The sequence below is a fragment of the Corythoichthys intestinalis genome, chromosome 3, assembly GCF_030265065.1.
Source record: "Corythoichthys intestinalis isolate RoL2023-P3 chromosome 3, ASM3026506v1, whole genome shotgun sequence".
Lineage (NCBI taxonomy): Eukaryota > Metazoa > Chordata > Actinopteri > Syngnathiformes > Syngnathidae > Corythoichthys > Corythoichthys intestinalis.
In genome coordinates, this window is record NC_080397.1 from 50711798 (window position 1) to 50722875 (window position 11078).

Sequence of the window (11078 nt, forward strand, 5' to 3'; positions counted from 1 at the left end):
TGTGTGCAAGCTTATTACTTGCTTGTATTTATGTTTTTTTTCTATTTTAAATCAGTAATATTTTTGATTATCATGATATATCAGACTATTGTGAAACCTCTACTTACGAAATTAATTGGTTCTGGAAGTCGTTTCGTAACTTGTATATTCTGCAAGTAAAGATGTGTGTTTCATGTAAATGCCCTAATTCGTTCCAAACCCCCCAAAATTCAGACATAAATCTTTTATAATGCATAAAAAAGCATCAAAACATGAAACAAATACATGTTACAGTTATATTATTGCAAAATAAACATAAATCAGAGTTGTGCATAATGTAAAAAAAACAAGAATAGAATAAAGAATAAAAGTTAATACTAGAGATGTCTCGATCGATCGGGATGCCGATCGATCGGGATCGCGTCATTTTCAAAGTATCGGAATCGGCAAAAAAGTATCGGACATGCCTTTTTTTAATATATATATTGTTTTTAATTGCATCGTTTTCTAATTGTATTTAACGTTACAGACATAATATGTTACACTCATCCAGAGTCTTCAGGCTTAAGGTAGGGTTATCAAATTCATCCTGTTAACGGCGGTAATTAATTTTTTTACAAATTCATCACGTTAAAATATTTAACGCAATTAACGCATGCGCTGGACAACCCACTCACGCATTGTCGCGCTCAATCTGTAATGGCGCCGTTTTACGTTTATAGAGGGATAATAGGCAGCATAAAATGAGAAGAGCGAATTTTGGCAGCCTTTGGAGCATTTTTTTAATCGGCTAAAGCCTTACAATCGCTCTCCCTACGATTAGAAATATCGTGGGAAGCAATGTGGGGAAGAAAGGTAGCAATTGATCTTTTTCTTAACACCCTATATTATTTCCCAACGCAGAGCAGATATATCAATTGGTACCACTACGCACAGTCATGGGTGCACTTCCCATCATGCATTTGGGCACAACAGTTAAATGGCTACAGTATCATTTACTGAAAGCTCAACAAATACACTAGATGGCAATATTTAGTCACAATATACAAAGTCACATTTATCCTTTAAGAATTACAAGTCTTTCTATCCGTGGATCCCTCTCACAGAAAGAATGCTAATAATGTAAATGCCATTTTGAGGATTTATTGTCATAATAAACAAATACAGTACTTATGTACTGTATGTTGAATGTATATATTTGTCCGAGTTTTATTCATTTTTTTCTTAATGCATTGCCAAAATGTATATGATCGGGAAAAAATATCAGGAATGATTGGAATTGAATCGGGAGCAAAAAAAAGCAATCGGATTGGGAAATATCGGGATCGGCAGATACTCAAACTAAAACGATCGGGATCGGATCAGGAGCAAAAAAACTTGATCGAAACAACCCTAGTTAATACATTCATGTAAAGCATCGGAACACGAGCAGCGTATTTTTGCTTTTCGAATCCTGAAGTTTCTTTCGTAACAAGAGGCAATATTTTCCCGTTGAAGCGCGTCTTAACCTGAAAATTCTGTATGTAGAGACAGCCGTAATTAGAGGTACCACTGTAGTTTTAATTTATTAAATAAATTGAATTGTTAGAATGTAAACTATACCCCAAAAGGAAATATACTTTCATGTCTCGTAATTCTTGTTAATGTTTTGTGTTTCTGCTTTTATTTTGGTAGTGGCGTTCCTCTAGTTTCACCTTTACGTCCTGCTCTTCCCAATCAGGCTGATCGTATCCACCTGTGAACTTGTGTATAAATAGTCTGCTTCTGCCCTTGCCCTCTGTCTGGTATCCTGCCACATTCTATGCCACCACCTTGTGGAAGCTTTTTGGCCAAGATTTATGTTTTGAACCAATGTCTTTTCATTAATTTGTTGACTTTACTCGGGTGTTTGGTATCCAGCAATAGAGCACTGCACGAATGCTATTTTTAGACCGTACGTCGCCATCTTAACCAGGAAGTGGGTCAACATAGACAAACCCTCACATACAAACAATGTTATTACTGCTTGTTTTCTGCCGGTGACCTTTCCAAAAAGAACATGCCGAGTAAACACTACTGCTATGGAACTTGAAGAAACGACTCTAGACATTACGACAGATGAAGGATGTTTTCTTCATACCTTTTCCGAAGCCAAAAACTCGGAGGAAAAAATGTAAAAAATGGATCAACTTGTGCGGACGTCAAAAGACCAATTTAATGCTAGCAAGGTGAAGACATTCAACTTCATATGCAGTAAACATTGTGTTGGAGGCCATGGTCCTACAGAGGACGAATTGGTAAGCCCTTTTTGGTATTTGTACTTATTTTTTAGCGTGGCGTTTTGCCATACTGCTTCTGTCTGACAATGAATGACCTGAACAAAATTAAAATTGTATCTGACTGCCACTGTTGTTACTTTTTCTGTTGTAAAAAAAAAAACTTTAGTAAGGGGGAAGTGTAAGTAGGCCCTAAGTTATAGAATTAAGATTTTGTTGTTGATGAAAAAAATAAAATTGCTCGTTGGCTATCACTGAGTAGCATTAGCGATCGCTACACAAAAATAGCAATGTAAATTACCCTAAGAACGATCAGAGACGTAAGACAACCAGAGGATATGATATATAAGAAAGACGGGGCATATGATGGGAAAGGATAGATTGTTTAAACGGGAGAATGTTATTGTCAGTGGCGTAAGGCAATGCACACAAGAAAAAGGTGTAGATAAAAAAGCTACCTCTGGTCGGCTCTTTTTCAGCCCTCGACACTCAAGCCATCTCTTTAACTAAACATTTGTATGTTCTTCACATCTTTACCAGTGAATTTGGCACCAGGGACATCATTTTCGGACAGAATTGGTAGGTTTAGCTCAGTAAACATCTCGTTCGTACACTACTTCCATGCGTTTACTATTAGGGACAAACGGGAGGTTGACCGCCTAGCAACAAATGCTAACGTCATGAATATTAACGAGCAAAAGTGACGTTTTCCTTTCAGTACGCCATTGCTGAGATTTTTCTTTGTCTCCTTTTTTAACCTTATGGACTGGAAAATAAAGCTTAAAGTGATCCTCTGACTTAAATACATGTAGGCTCTAATAAACCACAATTGTTCTCTTGAACTAAAATATGTTGTTACAAACACATAAAGTGTTAAATCAATGGCAATATTTTATAATATTTAGTCCATATTTTGACCGTTAGTTGGCGCCATGGTTTGCGGGCTCGCAGTGATGACGTAATTGGTATCTTTCCAAATGTGTAGCGTGATAAACAATTGCTTATTGCTGCCTAAACTCGCGAAGTAAAATGCCACGATGTGCTGCTTTTGGATGCAATTTCTAGTCAAATGGAAAAAAGGGGAGTGAAGTGAGTGGTCAAGGTGGAATTATTATTTTTAGCGAATAAATGTGCATAAGTGGAAACTTCTCCCCCTTTTTGGTCCCTGTATGCACGTACCCTGCCCACCATGCGTTACAACTGGCGCCCGAACATGTTTCCTGGATCCTCAGTCAAGTAAGGGATCCATCTATTTTCTGGATCCGACGGTCCCACCACGTCTGCAATATTGGTTTCGGATCTGTCCATTTTTTGATTCGTCGGTCCCACAACGGCTTTTCGGATCAGTCTATTTTGTGGAATCGACGACTGCGACATTGCCATGGGATCGGTCTAATTCCTGGATCTTCGAGTGAGTAAAAAAACGCAGATTTGGATTACTATTGCTATCTTTTATGTTGACTATTCTTCGTGGGAGTTTTCCACAAATCATACTAAATAATTAAAGCACTATGGCACGCTACAGTGACGACAGTGACTCTGACGTGGACCTCACAACAATGTTGGGAGTTCGTCAGGGAACGCTTGTTTGCTTACTGCTGAGCTCCCGAGTGAAGAGTGGTCAAGGTGGAAATATTATTTTTTTGTGAATAAATGTGCATAGTCGAAGCTTCTTCCCTTTTTGGTACTTTTATACTCGTATCCTAGCTACCACGCGTTACAATGTACAAGACATGGATTACACAAGGTGTGCTCTTTGGCCTGTACTGTATGTAAAGCACACGACAGGTCTGGATGCTAACAATCTACATAATTATATTGGGATAAGTTTGAAAACGCAATATGCTTACCTTGAATATCTGCTAATAAAACCGGACAGCATACACCAGATCTGTCCAAAATCCGGCCCCGGGGCCAAATTCGGCCCGTGGTCAAATTTCATCTGGCCCCCAGCCTCTGTCATAAAATCAATAACGTCTGGCCAGCACACACTTACTAAATTGGTCAGCAGTAATGCTACCAGCTTACACACTAAATGCTGCTCCTCATTTACCCACTAAAAGGCGGAAGCACTCTAAGCAACATTACCCCGTGCAAAGAGACAGTCGGTGTTTTTAAAAAATTCAGTGTGAGGCGATATTACCAAACAAGACATGCTGACATGTACAAGATTACAGGGAATATACTTAGCTAGAAATTGAAGCAACTTGAAGCTAGTTTAATTTAACAGCAGCAGTATTTCACAAGAGCCCGAGAGTCGAAAGAGAACGCCACAAAGGCTAGTTGCGATATTGTTGAAATTATTCATTTTAAAAAAATAATAAAGAAAATGTGACACACAGAATCGCTTGCTAAAATTTGCCTAAATATAGTCTTCTACGTAAAGGACGTTAGCCAAGGTCGGCCCCCACATTTTTATCACACCAAATCTGGCCCCCTTTGCAAAAAGTTTGGACACCCCTGGCATACACTCTCGCTCCCAACCGGAGTTCCCAACAGGACTCTCTCGCATCACCAGTTTTGCCCAACTTTTGTCAGGTATTTGCTGCACGCATTTTTCCCTGAAGTTCGTCTTGTGAACGACCGACAGTGCTGTCCTGCTCTTCACTTTTAAGATCTGGTTCAAATAGGAAGGGTAGAACTGATGACATTTTGGGAAAGCTAACGAGTGAAACGCTGGAATTTCGGCCACGGGACCAGTGACGTCACGCACTGCGACGTAACAAGAATGGCGACCTATCACTTAAAATAATTTTACAAACTTTATTAAAACAAAAACATTAAGAGGGGTTTTAATATCAAATTATTATAACTCATACTAACATTTATCTTTTAAGAATTACTTGTCTTAAAAATAGAGGATCCCTTTAAAGTCGTGCATTTGGGTCCTTGGTGCATCTTTGTCATGTACCAAATGATGGAAATCAATGCAGTGCCACCAGGAAAGCGTTGGAGCATGATTTTTGCAGTGTTGTGGCTAAGGCCCCAAAACTATGCACTTGAGGTCCTACACAGCCACATAACACCCCCTCACCCCGACACACACACTCAAAGAGGAAAGATTTACCTATTTCCCTGTTGTTTCAATGCACTTTATGGCACTGCGCTCTTGTTTTCTTCCCATAAGCAACCATTCTGTCTTCACGGTAGCGGAAAACAAAGGATTCTGTTCTTGCCCTTACCCTTTGTGTGTGTCAAGATTAGTCACTGAGACTAGGGTCAAGGATAATGGAGGTCCCCCTGTAAACCTTTCAGCTCAACGAATGGAATATAAGCTTTGTTTTGTGGGTTGAAAACTGTCTTCATGAGTATCATATTCGTATTTAGGCACATACCATAGGTTCATCCTGTCAGTTTATCTACTGTATCATACGAGTAGAACATACCTTTTGAGTAGGTGATTAAGATAGTCATAAATGTTTGGATTTCATGGAGCTTTGAGAGATTATGCAACATTTTCGTGGGTATGGAAAGTTAAGGCATTATGTAATAGCTAAGTAAACGTGTACACTTTCACAAAGTGTAATATGATCACAATCATAGACAACACACAGTGTTGCAGTAGAGCAGGGGTGCCCAATCCCGGTCCTCGAGAGCCCCTATCCAGCTTGTTTTCCGTGTCTCCCTCCTTTAACACACCTGAATCAAATGATCAGCTCGTCAGCAAGCTCTGCAGCAGCCTGATAACGATCCTGATTAGTTAATTTTTTTTTTTTTATCCTATTAAAAGATAAATAAATGTTCACTCATGGTGATAATCTAGATCTAAGACTTTTTCAATTTCACATTTATAAGTGGAACCATATTTCTTATAGGCGATATCATATACACCATTTCATTCATTACATTCATTCATATCAGTCAGTGCCATTTTTTGGAGATTCCTCCTAAAGGCCGGAACACATCTGATATTCAGATCAATGTGGGTATCATTCAATATTTCAGTGAAATTTGTGTAGCACGATTTTTTTTCACCAGATAATTCACTGGGGGGTTCCTTGGACGATATGGTTGAGTCAGATGGTTCACTAAAAGAGAAAAGATCCAGAACCAATCATTAGTGCAGGGGTGTCAAAACCGGTCCTTAACGGACACTGTTGCTCTAGGTTTTTGTTCCAACCGACCCAGCAATGGTAGTTGAGGTTATTCTGAAACGTGTAGCATCGGACTGTAATCAACTGATTGCACTTGTAAAACACCAGATTGGGGAAAAGGTGTTGGTCGGTTGGAATGAAAACATGCACCTGCTGCGGTCTTAGTTGATAGTTCTACATTTATCACTTCTAACAACAATTCATGACCTGCGTAAGTGAGCTATGTAAAGTAACGGTTGTTACTCGGAAGGTGTACACACGTCTTTGTGCCTGTAAATGGCGCAAAGACATGTGGGTACACCTTCCAAGTAGCAACTAAGTGACATTACATAGTTGGTTAGGGTGACCAAATGTCCTCTTTTGCCCGGACATGTTCACTTTTTATATCCCATCCGGGGCGTCCGGCGTGGTTTTAAAAGTTCATGAAAATGTCTGGTTTTTATTATTTTTACGGGGAACAATTAGCATGTGTTGAAATTGAATGACGCTTTGCACAAATATTACGGTACTATGCTGCCTGGTTGTTCTATTATTTTAGTAATAATAAAGACAGTTGAGTAACCTCTGAGAATTTTAATTTGTGTCTTAAGTTATATAGCTATTATTTTGTTATTAAACTGAATTTGGTTGTGTGATTGTAGTAGCAGTTACAGCAGTAGTTGTAGTTAAAATTATTCAACTTCATAATTACAATCATTGTAATATCAATAGCAAAGGCAGCAACTCGTCTTATGCGCCAGATTTTAGGTTTCGTATTTTTGGAGAACATACCATCCCTATCACCGCAGCAGCAGAGTAAACAAACACCCTGGACAATACATGTACAGCCTGCAGTTTCGTACAGCCTGCAGTTTCGACGTCTCCCTCCTTTGTTACCAGCACCCATGGTTTGTGGCACGGAGCATTAAGGCACTGGCTTGGTTCCACATCCGCCGTCATGATGAGAAAATTTGCGTGTTCGTGTATGAGGATACATCCAACTTTGTGGCTGTGCAGGTACTGGAATGCCTCTGAGCTTTTCAGGTTGCTGATGGCGTTTCCATTCAGTGCCATAGAGTCAATAAAGTACGATAATATTTTACTTGTGGTCACCCTCGGCCATTTCTTTATGTTGTCTGCCCATGTCGAGATGGCAAAAGGATGCAGTATTTCCGAATAGTGATTTTTCAGGGTTTTTAGTGAGTGATGCCACTCCAGCGCCATTGCTGTCAATGTTAAATAACGTGAAAACGGAAGTCGCGAGCAAAAAGCAGGAAGTAAAACGGAAGTACCTCGGAAAATTGGCTATAAGACATGTTTTTTCACTTTTTTTCCCCAAAGTATAATTTAAAAAAAAAAAAAAAAAAAAAAAAATATATATATATATATATATATATATATATATATAAGGGCTGTCAAAATTATCACGTTAACGGGCGGTAATTAATTTTTAAAATTAATCACGTTAAAATATTTGACGCAATTAACGCACATGCCCTGCTCAAACAGATTAAAATGACAGCAGTGTAATTTACGCTTGTTACTTGCTTTTTGGTGTTTGGCGCCCTCTGCTGGCGCTTGGGTACGACTGATTTTATGGGTTTCAGCACGAGCATTGTGTAATTATTGACATCAACAATGGCGAGCTACTAGTTTATTTTTTTATTGAAAATTTTACAAATTTTAATAAAACGAAAACATTAAGAGGGGTTTTAATATAAAATTTCTATAACTTGTACTAACATTCATCTTTTAAGAACTACAAGTCTTTCAATCCATGGATCGCTTTAAGAGAATGTTAATAATGTTAATGCCATCTTGTTGATTTATTGTCTTAATAAACAAATACAGTACTTATGTGCCGTATGTTGAATGTATATATCCGTCTTGTCTTATCTTTCCATTCCAACAATAATTCACAGAAAAATATGGCATGTTTTATAGATGGTTTAAATTGCGATTAATTACAATTAATTAATTTTTAAGCTGTAATTAACTCAATCAACAATTTTAATCGTTTGACAGCCCTAATATATATATATATATTAAATAAATAGTTTTTAAGCCCTTGTTAATAATTATGATCAGTTTTAAACATGTTACTGTCTCACCAAATTATTTTTAAACAAGAATAAAGTAGTTGTAGAAAAATGCTTCTGTTACCTCCCTTGGCTTTGACTCTTGGAGTGACATGTGGAAATTCTAAACTGCTCAGGATCACTTTTAACATGTGGCGTTTATTGCCACGAACACAACATGTCCGACACAAACACACACACACATTCATTCCAGCGTGCGCTTCCTTATCCGCCCCGCCCGCGCATGTGCACACAGAGCCTATCTGTTCCAAGGCAGCATTTGCAACACTTCATTGAGTGAGTCTACTGGTATCTTCTCACTTACATACAATGAGTTCCAACAGCAACTGTTTAACAAGTTAAACGATGATTGACGCATGCTGCGCTTTTGAAGGATCAAACACAAACATCTGTCAACATCGTTAACTTTGCGAAGGAACACCAGTGCAGTGACACAGGACCCGACCAACAAAGAGCAGGGAGAGGGATGGAGGGAGGGAGCGAGAGTGAGACTACGCGATCGGCTCGGGATGGCTCATCTGTATTTTTTTTTTAATTGAAAACAATCCACGATAGACTGAGGCCCTGAAGTTTAAAGCGCGAAGTAGCGAGGGATCACAGCATATTAAAGTGATAAGGCATATTTGAGTGAACTTGGTGTAAAATTTAAGGAATCTCAAGGCCGAGCCAAGTCTTTTTTTTTGGAAATCAAAATATGGTCACCCTACAGTTGGTGAATACATGACCTGCAGCTATCAGCAAGATAAACTAAGAACCTTTCATTTCATGAAACCCATTTATGTGAAAATGCAGATTTTTGACTGTCAGTAAGACCTGCCAAGGCATGTTATTTAAGTCAAAGTTGAGCCTCATGAATACTCTGTCATTGTTCAGGCATATCTTTCACAAGTTTTTACCAAGCAATTCCCAAGTCCTTAAATTGTGTTTCCAGTTAAGTCATGTGATTTAAAACCCCACCTCTCATACGACACTTGGAAGTGAACAAAATGCAAGTCAGTTGTTTGTGTACGTCATTGATGTTTGGTATTTGAACTTTGAATTGGCTGAGTTGGACACTGCACTCCCCACAGTGTGTGTTTTTTGTTAGTGTTCATATGTGTGCGTGCATGAAAGTGAGAGAGTTAGAGAGATTGCTGATGCAACTCAAAATATGGCTGCCAAACCTGCACTCCCTACGTATGAGTCACGAGTAATACTTTCAAGTGTCTGGACCTCTTTTTTTACTGACAAAACAGAACTAAAGCATTAATCGAAGCTCTCTTAAAAAACAATCTCTCTCTTGTAAAACCTTTAACCAATGGTTATTTGTAGTACAGTATGTTTGATATTGTTTTACCAGCTTCAACACAGCTTTTACCGCTATAGTTCAGGCACATCTACAGACATTTACTAGCATTAGCATTTAGCGTGGCGAGCATCATCTTAAACTTTCGGGCAACTTTTTTTTTTAGATGCAGTTCCTGTTGTTCAGGTGGGTACAATTAATTGAAAATAATGGACTGTTTTCCTGCTGAGTATGCATCATCACTAAGTTGGGGTTGTAACTGTAAATGCTTCATAATAATTTGTTTTTGTTTTTTGTTTTTTAAACCAAAGATAGTCACTTGCCCTAAATTTTTCTTGAATGACGTATCCATAAACCTTGGGTGATTTAAAAAAAAATTTTTTTTTTTAAATCAAAACAACTACAGTATAGATAGAAGAGGGAAGAGATTCGGAGCCTTACATGTATATTGAAAAATATATACTGTATATTAGGGTTGTGACGGTACGCACAAATCACAGTTCAGTACATACCTTGGTACGGGGGTCATGGTTTGGTGCTGGTTCAGTATAACACGAAAAACAAAAAGGCTTTTTTTCCCCTCACAGCATTTGAAAGTTAAAGTTTGTATTCAATCTATTGTAGGTGAAAATAAAAAAAAATGAAATATATATTTGACGTGACAGACGTTATAGAATGGATCATGTACAGTGGGGCAAATAAGTATTTAGTCAACTACTAATTGTGCACCTTCTCCCACTTGAAAATATTAGAGAGGCCTGTAATTGTCAACATGGGTAAACCTCAACCAGGAGAGACAGAATTTGGAGAAAAAACAAAACAGAAAATCACATTGTTTGATTTTTAAAGTATTTACTTGCAAATCATGGTGGAAAATAAGTATTTGGTCAATATCAAAAGTTCATCTCAATACTTTGTTATGTACCCTTTGTTGGCAATAACGGAGGCCAAATGTTTTCTGCAACTTCACAAGCTTTTCACACACTGTTGCTGGTATTTTGGCCCATTCCTCCATGCAGGTCTCCTCTAGAGCAGTGATGTTTTGGGGCTGTCGATGGGCAACACGGACTTTCAACTCCCTCCACAGATTTTCCATGGGGTTGAGATCTGGAGACTGGCTAGGCCACTCCAGGACCTTGAAATGCTTCTTACGAAGCCACTCCTTTGTTGCCCTGGCTGTGTGTTTGGGATCATTGTCATGCTGAAAGACCCAGCCACGTCTCATCTTCAATGCCCTTGCTGATGGAAGGAGATTTTCACTCAAAATCTCTCGATACATGGCCCCATTCATTGTTTCCTTTACACAGATCAGTCGTTCTGGTCCCTTTGAAGAAAAACAGCCCCAAACCATGATGTTTCCACCCCCATGCTTCACAGTGGATATGGT